The sequence below is a fragment of the Sminthopsis crassicaudata genome, chromosome 1 (assembly GCF_048593235.1).
Source record: "Sminthopsis crassicaudata isolate SCR6 chromosome 1, ASM4859323v1, whole genome shotgun sequence".
NCBI lineage: Eukaryota > Metazoa > Chordata > Mammalia > Dasyuromorphia > Dasyuridae > Sminthopsis > Sminthopsis crassicaudata.
Window position 1 is genome coordinate 171,764,487 of NC_133617.1, and position 12,406 is coordinate 171,776,892.

Sequence of the window (12,406 nt, forward strand, 5' to 3'; positions counted from 1 at the left end):
GCTATGAACTAAGGTGGGGGGAAAGAGGAATGTTGATGCTGTAGACAGAAAAAAAATAAATTCAGAAGGAGAATAAAATTTAGGAAGATAGATAATGTTTATTGTTGTGCCTAGTGACATAGTGAACAGTGAGACATACAAACAGAGATGTCTTATTGATAAGAAATAATAGATATTGTATTAGAGCTCAGGAGAGAGACTAAACTAAATTTTTTAATTGGTTCAATTGGAAGCTTAATACAGACTCGAAAATATGAGTACCCACCTTGTAACTTTTTCCCATACTTTATAGAATGTTAAATAATCAAAATTCATCAACTTTCATTTCATTGACACATGAAAAAATATGGTTTAATAAACAACAGAATGTAATCTCAAGGGAATGTGAGTTTTTAACCAGTTCTTAGTCTCTTACAAGAAAAAAAAAAAAAAAAGGACAAATCTTTTCTCTTAGAATCCTCTGCCCCGGTTTCTTCTCTGCTTAAATAACATTAAGAAATATTATCTCCTCACTAGTAATACTAGAATCTAACCCTACCAACTAAGGGGGTCCTAAATATGTTGGTGGGCTTATTTAAAAAATAATAATAATACAAGGTACTTGCTAGCAAACTGCCCCAATAAACTTAATGTCTAGTTCAAATAATCATTTATTGATTATTCAGTTTTTCAGGGGGAAAAAAGAATACTGCATTTCTAATTGCATAGAAATATCATAAGGGAAGCAAAGCCATCTACTGTTTAATAGTATGGTTTTTAAGTTGCCCTATTCAAGATTTAAAAGATTAATGATAAGGATTTGTACATACCAATATCCTAGATGTTTCTTAAAGTAGGAAACTAAGAAATGTGTTAGTTCCAAAAGCCATTTTTAAGTGAAAAGAAGAAATTCCAAAGAAACTATTATCAGGCAGTTATTAAATTTGGATTTTGATGATAGAGATTAATCAATACCATACATTTTCAGTTAAATTGTCATTTTACCAGCAAGCATTCCCAGTAATCAGGTCTGAATTTAAGAAACAGAAAATGCATTTTCCATGTTATACTCAGAGTATGTTGAAAAGTTAAACAATTATCTGGATAATTTAATCAATGTAGCAGCTAGAATAAATAACTCCATCTCATCTCTCCCCTTCCCCCAAAAGAAAAAAAAAAGTTCAATTAATAGAGCTTTTGCCTGAAAATGTATAGATAATTTTATTAACTACCCACTTTATTTTCCCAGTGTAGTAACAGTTGCATATCTATTTCACAGAAAGGAAGAAATTTGAATAGGAAGAGAGAAATTCATTTTCCAAAATTTTCAAAAAAACAAAAACAAAAACAAAAAAACTTAATCGTTTCAATTTCTTGATCATAGTCTTAAAATGGTTCAAGAATTTATGTTGGTTCCCACCCCACCCCCACTCTGTGGAGGCAAGGGAGGTAGGAAAGCTGTAATTTGAACCAAGAGATCTCAGAAAAATCTTGATTCACTTACGGTCTCTAAGGTATTGTTTTCCTCAAAACATCAACTCCTTAGGAAGCTAACTGGAATGGGAACATGGTGGGATGTGACCCTTCAGGCAACCAATCCAGAAGCTTGCCTAAAAAATCTACCTCAGTATAACAACATATACTTGCTAATTAAGCATATTAAGCAGACATGGTTCCCACATTAAGAGACTGTGCCCTCACCTGCATTAAATTCGTTTTTAAAACATTTGTTCAATATAAAGGAAATGTTTTCATGTCCAGTAGAGGGGAAAAATTTTTTTTATTTGTTTTTCTGTTCAAAAAAATACATGACAGATTCTCTTTCCTTCTACCTCCATCAAGATAACTAGTAAAGTGTTTCAATTACTTTTTTCTATACCTATTAAGATTATGGATGTGAGATCTTTGGAAATTCTCAAATAATTTCCATTTGCCCTAATTATCAGGACTCTGAGTACTGCACTTACCTTGTTGCCTAATCAGTGCTATTTCAATCATGTTAATTCATGATAGATCATTTGCTCTCTAAAGACTTAAATTATCTTTCACAAATGTGTATTCTGCCTCCCAAACTAGTGCTATGCTTACTGTAGGTACTCAATATATGTTATTAACAGGCTTCATTCAGTTCCTGTATGTTCAATATGGAAGAAAATGAACCAGAATGACTTGTCTCGTAGTTTCCCCTGAATGAAAACCCATGTTCATAGGAAGACTCTGAGTCAATTTTCTGCAGACAGATGTTTATGTTCTCTTAGTCATGAGACAAGGGGAGCAATAGAAGAAGGTGACAAGGGATAAGAGAGAGAGGAGATAGTCGTGACAAAATTAGGAAGGACATTTTGAAGACCAGATGGAATTTTAATAGATCTCGTGCATTTTGAAATATAATGGCTAGGATGTCTTAACCCCTTCCAAAATGAGAAGGGGAAAAATGGAAGCACTTTAAAAAATAAAAAGCTTCAAAGCCTAGACAAGTTTAATCATCTTTCCTAAAAACCTCTTTCACCCATAGAGCCAGGGCAGTGAGACAGAGGAACAAAATGTGCATAAAAAGATTTCATTCCCTAAATGCAATTGGCAAATCTCCTAATCCACCATCCAGCAGGACTAGGTTCTTTCTCCAAACAACCCAAACAATAGAAACAACATGGATGGGGCTTTGCTGCATAAAACACATCTGTTCATTCAGTTGGATCACATTAAAGCTAACAAATATTTCTCTCTCTTTCTCTTTGTCTCTGTCTCTCTCACTCTGTGTGTATGTCTCTCTCTCTTTGTATATATCTCTCTGTGTCCCTCTCTCTCTTTCTCTCTGTCTCTCTGTCTCTCTCTTTCTGTCTTCCTCTCTCAAGCATACACATACACACACAATCATTATCATTATCATCATCATCGTCTCACATCAGACTAATTGATACTGTTAAAGTTATGTTTTATATAAAGTCTTATTGATATAAGAAAAAACAAAACAAATTTACAATGACTCAAGAAATGTGGATATTTTTTCTTTTAAAAAAGCAGAAATTTACTAGCAAAATAGCAATAGAACTGAATTAAAAACAAAAAAATAGAAACAACAGAACAGCAAACTAGTACTAGTATTGAAATCTTGACTTAACTCAGCCTCAGCATCACAGAGTCAAAGAACTAGAGCTAGAAGAGACCTAAAAAAATATAATTTAATCCCCACCATTTTACAAACAGAAGTCCAGAATATCTAAGTATATTCCCCAAGGTCGAAAGCATGAGGTAGAAGCTCTGACCCTATTTCATTTCTTTTCAATCAATAGACTATGCTGTCTCAGACATGAAAGTACCACCAATATTTTTTATATTCTTATTTCACATTTTACATTCTGGTTATTTTATACTCATGTTACATTTGTTATTACATATATATATATATATTATACTTATTATCTATAGATAAATGTCAATTTTCCCATGTTTTAATCGATAACAAAGAACATTAGTGAATAATTTGGGCATCTAAGTGGCACAGTGGATAGCATCTTGAACATGGAGTACGGAAGACCCATGGCTCCTAGCTGTAGCACTGAGGTCATTTAAACTCTGCCAGCTTCAGTTTTCTCATATCTAAAATGAGAATAACAATTATGTCTACCTCATAAGGTTGTTTCAAAAATCAAATAAAATATCATTCGTATATAAGTATGTCTTAAATAAGTATGTCTTAAAAGTTATTAAATTCTAGTTAAATTATCAATATTAATTTTATTATTAATTGATATGTCACTAATATTATTAATATTAACTATCTCCCTTCTGTCTTCCTCCCCTCTTCCCCACATTATGAGATAGCATTGTGTGTAGCTGAGTTTATTAGTTAGTGCCTAGTACAGTGCTTTGTTCAAGTTAAATTTCTAATGAGTAGCTGAACTACCTGGTTAGTTGAATGAATGTATGAATAACACAAAATCCCAGAATATATTTGGAGAAGCTATTCTCAGGTTTAAGAAATACACAAAAAAAAATTTTTAAAGACCATCAAGTGACCACATTCATATGGTAGATTGATCTATCAATATTGGCAAAAATAAATGCATTCACACATGAAAATTAAAAAAAAAAAAAAAAAAACAATGACCAAATAGGAGATTTCAATAATCTAATCTCCCAGGAATATATATAAGCAATTAAACTGTGTAAATGCAAAGCAAAACAGAACAAAACCAAAAGAGAAAATTCCAATCATAAATTCAAAACAATGATGCTTCATATAGTCAGAAAAAAATGAAAGGGGATTAACAAAAGAAACAATCTGAAAAATTAACCATATAGTAAAATTGGAAGAGTCAAATCTGGCCTTCCCTCAAAGAAGCTTTGATTGATGTAGATACTCCTTCTTATGCAAATCCCAAGCTATCCATAATGCTCATTCTATAAGACTTGTGTACAGAGATAGAGTAGAAGACAAGGAGATGTCTTCCCTGAAATTCCCTGGTGTTTTAAGGTCATTAGTGGGATACTCTAACCATCACTGATCTTGAAATCTGACTATTTCATGTTCCTTTTACAATTGTATATTTTTTATGACATTGCTATACTGTAAAGGGCTGAAACTCTGAGTAGACGCACTTGGACAACTGAGCACTTAAGGCTAATTACTTATTGGACAATACTCTATTAGAATATGCTTGGAAAATGGCCCTTCCCACTATTCTATGCTGGCTCAATCATTTGGAGTATACAGAGAATTGTAGGAGGGACTAGGGGGTGGAGTAAGATAAGAGTGAGGGACTTTGGCAGTGGAGGAAGAGAAAGGAGATCAGGGAGAGCCTGCATCCATTCAATTCATTTCTACCTCTAAAGACCAAGAATAAAGACCAAGGACTTTTGCTTATCCTGACTCTGGCTAATTCTAAGGTAACCAGGGGGCTAACTCGGTCATCACATTTGGTGCCCAACATGTGGACTAAGAACCCTAATTTCACTGAAGAAGTCCCTGGTGACCAGGAAATAGGGTGAGTATTTTAATAGACAGAGAACTTACTTTGTTAAGGGCTAAACTAGTAACTCTCATTTTCTAGCTGAAATAGAGCAGATATTAGGAAAAGATTCTCTCTCATCCCCAACCCCACCCTAAAGGAGATCTACAGGAAGTATATTCAGACTGATAAAGAGACAGAGTTTAATTATGACTTGGGAGCAGATTGATGGACTCGTGGATACATTAGATTGCACATCCCCTTGGTTCTTCAAGGAAGAAGATATAGGGGCAACTATATGAATGTTGTAATGACAAAGGTCCTGATTCAATTTCCAAGGAAACATTTTATATATACGACATTATACAATTGGCCTTAAAGAATCCTGTAAGTTATAAAAAAAAAAAAAAAAAAAAAAAGAAAAGTTTTAAGAACAGACAGATGAGGAAGTATGAGAAAAAAGAGGAAGTCAAAGGACAGATTAATGGTGATATCACCAGTGGGCATGAGGAATTAAGTGAAGTTCAAGGGTGTGGTGATTCTCACTTTCACAAGGCAGCTTCAACCCTGCCTACAAAACAGCCATTTGACACACCCCCATCAACTCCACCTTCCGGGATGGAGGGAGGAGGAGTAGTGGGAGGGCCAATGATACCACCAGCACCTCCCCCCCAGCAATCAACCCCTCTTATGACTATATTGCAAAAGGCATTACTTAAAGCCACAGAAGAAGGACAGGATTTAGCTGATTTGAAAAAAGGAATGTATCCTGTTTAACTCTTCAACAATTTAACACTTCAGGTCAAGAAAGGAGAAAATATATTCCTTTTGACATAGAAATCCTCAAAGACCTGAAAAAAGCTTGTACTCTTTATGGGGCTACATTAGCTTATGTTAAGATGTTATTACAGAATTTAGTTTATGAAGTCTTAACCCCTAGGGACTGGAAATCTATAGCAAGGGCATGCTTAGAACTGGACAAAACTTGTTGTGGCTTTCTGAATATAATGACCTCTGTAAGATAAAAGCCTAACAAAATAGTCAACGTGGAGTTAATATTCCAATCACCTGTGACAACTAACAGCTGTAGGTTCTTATGCAGACATTTCAGTACAGATTAATTACCCCATAGTAGCATATGAGCAAATTGCTGCTGCTGCTGCTGCTGCTATCAAAGTATAGGCTTTTATCCATAGTAAAAACGACAAGGGAGAGGCCTTCACCAAAATTGCACAAGGGCCAGATAAACCCTTTGCTGATTTTGTGGGACATTTGCAGACAGCTGTCATACAGACTAATGGTGAAAATGCAGTAATAGAAATTATAAGGCAACTTGCTAAAGAAAATGTTAATGAGGTTTGTAGAAGGATTATACTAGGACTACAGAAGGAGATTCCTTTAGAGGAGATTATAAGAAACTGTGCCACAGTGGGCACAAATACCTTTTCTAGCCAGGCTATGGTGCAGACTTCCCAAGATCCGAACATGGGAAGACAGGGTCCCTTTTGGCAAGAAACTTCCAGAGAAACTCATCAATGCTTTCATTATGGTAAAGTAGGGCTCAATGTTGTCATAGAGACAGAATGAGAAAACAGGGTGGGGGAACAAGATCCCAAACCCCATGTCCAAAATGCAACAGAGGACTCCATTGGGCCTCAGAATGTAGACTGATTCAGGGAAACAGGATGAGGGGCCTAGTCCCAGGGCCCAAGGCAAAAAAAAAAAAAAAAAAAATACTTTGGGCATGATGGCAGCCAATGCTACACCCAGAGAGTACCTAGAAGTTCAGTACCCAAATATGTCCAATCAGCCAGGAAGCAACCTGATGGGAGAAATGGATTTCAATTGAGGAGAATAGAGTTGTATGCAGGTAGGACAAATGAGATAACCCCTGGAGAGGTGAAATCTGTTCCTCTCCAGCTATGGATCCTTTGTTCCAGGCACAGTAGGCTTGACCATTTCACCTCCTAAGAGTACTTACAAAACAGTGTCCATCCATACACTGATGTGGGAAACTGGGGAATGTGTACATAATATTCCATTCACTAATACAGGTAGACAATGTGTGACTTATCAACCAGGAGAAGTAGTAGCATCACGTTTATTGATAGAAACCCCTAATAAGCAATCTGGAGATAGTCACCCAGAATCTGACTCCAAAACAACAAAATTCAGGAATATATCAGACAGCAGCAGTGACAGCTGATTGACCTATGCTCACCATCTATATAAATGGCATACCATTAGAAGGATTGGTAGACACTGGTGCAAATCATACAGTCATTAGAGGTGCCAACTGGCCCAGTCACTGGCCAAAGATTAAGGGAGACACCTACATGTCTGGGGTAGAAGGATCAATAGCAGCTGAAGTTAGTGCTACCCCTTTGAGATGGACTTTTGAAGGTGAAACAGGAGTTTTTACTCCTTTTATAGTTGAAAAAATCCCCATCAGTCTGTGGGGAAGAGACATTTTACACCAATTAGGGTTAAAAATTAGTACTTCAGTTTTTTAGGCAGTGCTGCTTTTGAAGGCCTGCCACCTATCCAATGGAAAATTGATACACCAGTGTGGATAGAATAGTGGCCGTTAGGTAGTGATAAAATTCAGGCCTTATTAGGTATAGTACAGGAGCAACTTGATCAAGGGCATTTACAACCTTTTCTAAGTCCTTGGAATTCTCCAGTATTTGTTGTAAGAAAGAAATTTGGAAAATGAAGGATGTTGACTGATTTAAGAAAGATAAATGAATAGATGGAAACTACGGGAAATCTTCAGCCTGGACTTCCATCTCCTACTCAATTACCTAGAGAATGGCCTCTTTGGGTTATAGATATTAAGGATTGTTTCTATTCTATCCCTCTAGATAAGGAGGATATGAAAAGATTTGCCTTTTCAGTGCCCAGTGTTAACTTAATTGAGCCTTATAAAAGATATGAATGGACAGTTTTGCCACAGGGAATGAAAAACAGCCCTATTATGTGTCAAATGTATGTTGCTGCTGCTCTTACTCCAGTAAGGAAAACATTTCCAAAAGTAATGTTATTTCATTACATGGATGATATATTGGGATGTGCATCTGAAGAACAAATGTTAGAAGCATGTCTACAAAAGACCATAGAAACACTAAGGAAATACAAATTGAACATAGCTCCAGAAAAAGTTCAAAGACATGCTCCTTTTCAATATTTAGGATATGAAATATACCCTAAGGTGCTTACAGTACAAAAATTGTCCTTAAGAACAGAGAAGCTAAACACCTTAAATGACTTTCAGAAATTGATAGGAGATATCCAATGGATGCGTCCAGTGTTAGGCTTGACTACCTATCAATTGCTCCCCTTAAAATGGGAGATAGTGCTTTAAATTCACCATGTCAGATTACAAAAGAAGCTCAAGAGGCTTTGAGAGAAGTTGAAATGGCTTTATCTAATGTAGTGGAAAGAATCATTTGGAAATATAATTTTTTGCTACACAAGAAGCACCCACAGCAGTCCTTCATCAAGGAGACAGTGTGATAGAGTGGGTGAACCTCCCAGCACAACCAGAACAAAGCCTTACTCTTTATCCAGTGCTTGTGGCTAGGATTTTATTAAAGGTCATTAAGAGAGCAGTACAATTATCTGGGATAAGACCTGACAAGATATACACCTTTTATACCAATGCACAACTTAATGTATGCTGTGAAACCATTCCAGAATTGCAAATTTCATTAGCCATGGCTCCAAATTTTACACACGGGTCTCCATTAAAGATAACCAGACTATTACATAATTGACGATGGATTCTTGAAGAAAAGGTTTCTAAAGTTCCTCTTAAAGGACCAACTATCTTTACAGATGCATCCAAACATAATATTTGTGCTGTATACTCTTGTGATTTAAATATAAAGAGAGTAGTAAGAACTTCTTTTCAGTCCACTCAGCAGAATGAATTGTATGCAATCATTCTAGCTCTTATTTATTATCCAGGAGATATAAATATAGTATCTGATTCGGCTTATTCAATAAGTGTGGTACAAAGAATTGCCACAGCCCAAATAACATTTGTAGCCTTTATTATATATCAGCTCTTTAAGGAACTTCAAGAGCAAGTGAGAAAGCATCCAGGTAAGATTTATTTATATCTTGCATATCCACTCTTATAGTGGACTTCCAGATCCTATTTTTGATGGTAATTCAAAGGCAGATAGCCTTCTAACAATGTTGGGCAATACTCCTTAATTTCAGGAAGCCCAAGAATCTCATTTTAAATATCATCAGGCTGCTCAAGCTTTACGTTTACAATTTGGAATAACAAGAGAGGAAACTAGGAGCATAGTGAAAGCCTGTACAGCTTGCATTCCTTTCCACGCTCCTACTCTCCCTCCAGGGAAGAAACCTTGTGGTTTGAGACCCAATGAAATTTGACAAATGGGTGCGATCCATTATAAATCTTTTAGTCATCTTTCTTTTATCCATGTTGTGGTAGACACCTTTTCAGGATTCACTTTTGCAATACCAGCAGCAAAAGAGACAGACCGAGTGGTCACTGAATTCCTTATACAAGCATTTGCAATTATGGGTGTGCCATAAGCAATAAAAACAGATAATGGACCTGAATATACTTCTAAACATTTGGCACACTTTTATGCACAGTATCAGATTTTGCACATTACTGGCATGCCCTTTAATCCTCAAGGACGGGCAATAGAATAGAGGAGAAATAGAGACATTAAGACACTCCTCCATAAACAAAATGGGGAGCCACAAGTATGCCTAGAGAACTTCTAAATTTAGCTCTTTATACTATTAACTTCTTGATTTTTGACAAAGATGCACTGGCTCCAGCAGACAGGTCCAGTGTGAACAGCTCCACTATCTTTAGATAATAACCAGGTGATATGGAGAGGCCCAGAAAGTGGTGAATGGAAGGGACCAGATAGGTTAACTGCTTGGGGGAGACAGTTTGCTTGTATCTCCACAGATGGAGAAGGAATCAGATGGGTGCCAATGAGCCGTATTCAACCTGTCCATCAGAGAGAGATGTAGCAGACTCTTGAAACGAAGGAGAAAACCCAAGAAACATTGAGTGGTTCCATCACAGACTGTGTCCACCACTGAAAGAGCATGGCAGTTATGGTGTTTGACTCATGGACATCAAAAATTGTTGGACTTCAAAACCCTCAGGAATCATTGGAACCCCTGAGACATGAAAAGATTGTTGAAGGACTTCAAAACCCTCAGGAATCATTGGAATCCCTGAGACATGAAAAGGTTGTTGTAGAACTTCTAAACCCTCAGGAATCATTGGATTCTTTGAGACATGATAAGACTGTTATAGGACTTCAAAACCCTAAGGAATCATTGGATTCTCTGAGACATGATAAGACTGTTGTAAGACTTCAAAACCCTCAGGAAACATTGGATTCTCTGAGACATGATAAGATTGTTGTAGGACTTCAAAACCCTCAGGAATCATTGGATTCTCTGAGACATGATAAGACTCTTGTAGGACTTGAAAGCCCTCAGGAATCATTGGATTTTCTGAGAAATGATAAGACTGTTTCAGGACTTCAAAATCTGCAGGAATCATTAGATTCCCTAACATATAAAAAGACTGTTGCAGGACTTCAAAAACTTCTAGGGATCATTAGATTCCCTGACACGTGAAGCAATGGACAATATATTGGTTTTGGACTATCTCTTGGCTGCTGAAGAAGGTGTATGTGTGACTGTTGTTTATATACCTTCCTTCTAGGACTTCTGGAAATCTTTTACAATACCATGTTGATTCATATTATTTCTTATATCACTACCTTCATCTACAATTCATGTTTGTTACATCACATTGAGCTTGCACTGACTGTGGGGAGAGTCATCACTAATAGCCTGTATGTTATTGCAATGTGCTTGTGTAATACCTCCCATGCTGATGGGTTTGTGCATACCTGTCTCTAGTAAGACCCTTCAGCCCAGAAACCCGTTAGCAATATCTGGCTTGACTCCCCACTTCCCTATGGTATTTTTCACCTCCCTTTCTGAGAAGTCAGGGGGGCCGTGATCACCTCCTTTTCAGTGTTTTCATCTCTTTTCCTGAGAAGTCAGGGAGGGCTTGATCACATTCTTTTTGAGCTTCTCATCCCCCCCCCCCCCCCGAGAAGTCAGGGATGGTGTGACCACCTGTGTCCTAAAACAAAAGAAAGCAGGATATGCAAAGGGCTGAAACTCTGAATAGGTGCACTGGAATCAGATAACCAAGCATGTAAGGCAAATTACTTATTGGACAATACTCTATTAGAATATGCTTGGAAAATGGCCCTTCCCACTATTCTGTGCTGGCTCAATCGTTTGGTGTATACAGAATTGTAGGCGGGACTAAGGGGTGGAGTAAGACAAGAGAGAGGGACTTTGGCAGTAGAGGAAGAGAAGGGAGGTCATGGAGATCCTGCATCCATCCAATTCACTTCTATCCCTATAGACCAAGAATAAAGACCAAGGACTTTTGCTTATCCTGACTCTGGCTTGATTCCAAGGTATCCAGGGTGCTAATTTGGTCATCACATTATACTATTTTTCTTTCATAATTCCATGTTTACAAAGTGTTAAACTCAGTTCATGCTATATGTCTTTTTCTATAGCATTTCTTTGACTTAATCTTTTCATAGGCTGCAGTGTTCCATAGCTGAAAGCTATAAAATATCTGGGGAAATAGTATTAGGAAAAGATGATTTTTTGTTTTGGAGGAAAGTTTGAGATCGTTAAAAGACTCTTGCAATTTCCCAAATATAATCTATCCTGCTTTCTTCCCCTTTTCAATTTTTGGCCAAACATTGTTTACCTACAATTTATCAGATATATACATACATACATACATAGAAATTATCCTTATCTGTTGTTGTTCAATTGTTGAATCACATCCAATTCTTCATGACCCAATTTGGGGTTTTATTAGCAAAGATACTAGAATGATTTGCCATTTCCTTCTGCAGCTCATTTTACAGATGAGGAAATAAAAGCAAATAAGGTTACTCTCACACAGCTAAGTGAATGAGGTCAGACTTGAGCTCAGGAGGATGAGTCTGACTGTCTCCAGGATCGGCACTCTATGTACTTCATCACCTAATTGTCCTTTATGCATATATAGATAAATACTTATAGAGAAGGGCAGCTGGGTGGTACAGTGGATAGAGTGCCAGCCCTGAAGTCAGGAGGACCTGAGTTCAAATCTGACCTCAGACACTTAACACTTCCTAGCTGTGTGATCCTGGGCAAGTCAACCCCAATTGCCTCAGGAAAAAAAAATACTTATGGATGAGCTTAGAGGTTGCATCCAACTGAATATCTATCTGTGTTTTTTTGCTTGTGTAACCAAATTATTCAAAATCAAATCATTTAATTTTGTTGTTGTTTGTATTTTTTGAAGATGACTTATATGCAAAGCTGATGTCTTCATTTGTGCATAAATTGGATTTAAGTAAGGCAGAGTTGCCCAAAGT

At 36.8% G+C, this 12,406-nt stretch overlaps 1 long non-coding RNA gene across 1 annotated transcript; it reads left to right on the forward strand.

Annotated features, from left to right (window-relative positions):
- The first annotated feature begins 4,760 nt into the window (after positions 1-4,760).
- On the forward strand, positions 4,761-11,417 carry LOC141544772 (uncharacterized). Its single transcript, XR_012482797.1, has 2 exons — positions 4,761-4,967; positions 9,895-11,417. It is a non-coding gene; the product is annotated as an uncharacterized LOC141544772 (long non-coding RNA).
- The last annotated feature ends 989 nt before the right edge of the window (positions 11,418-12,406 follow it).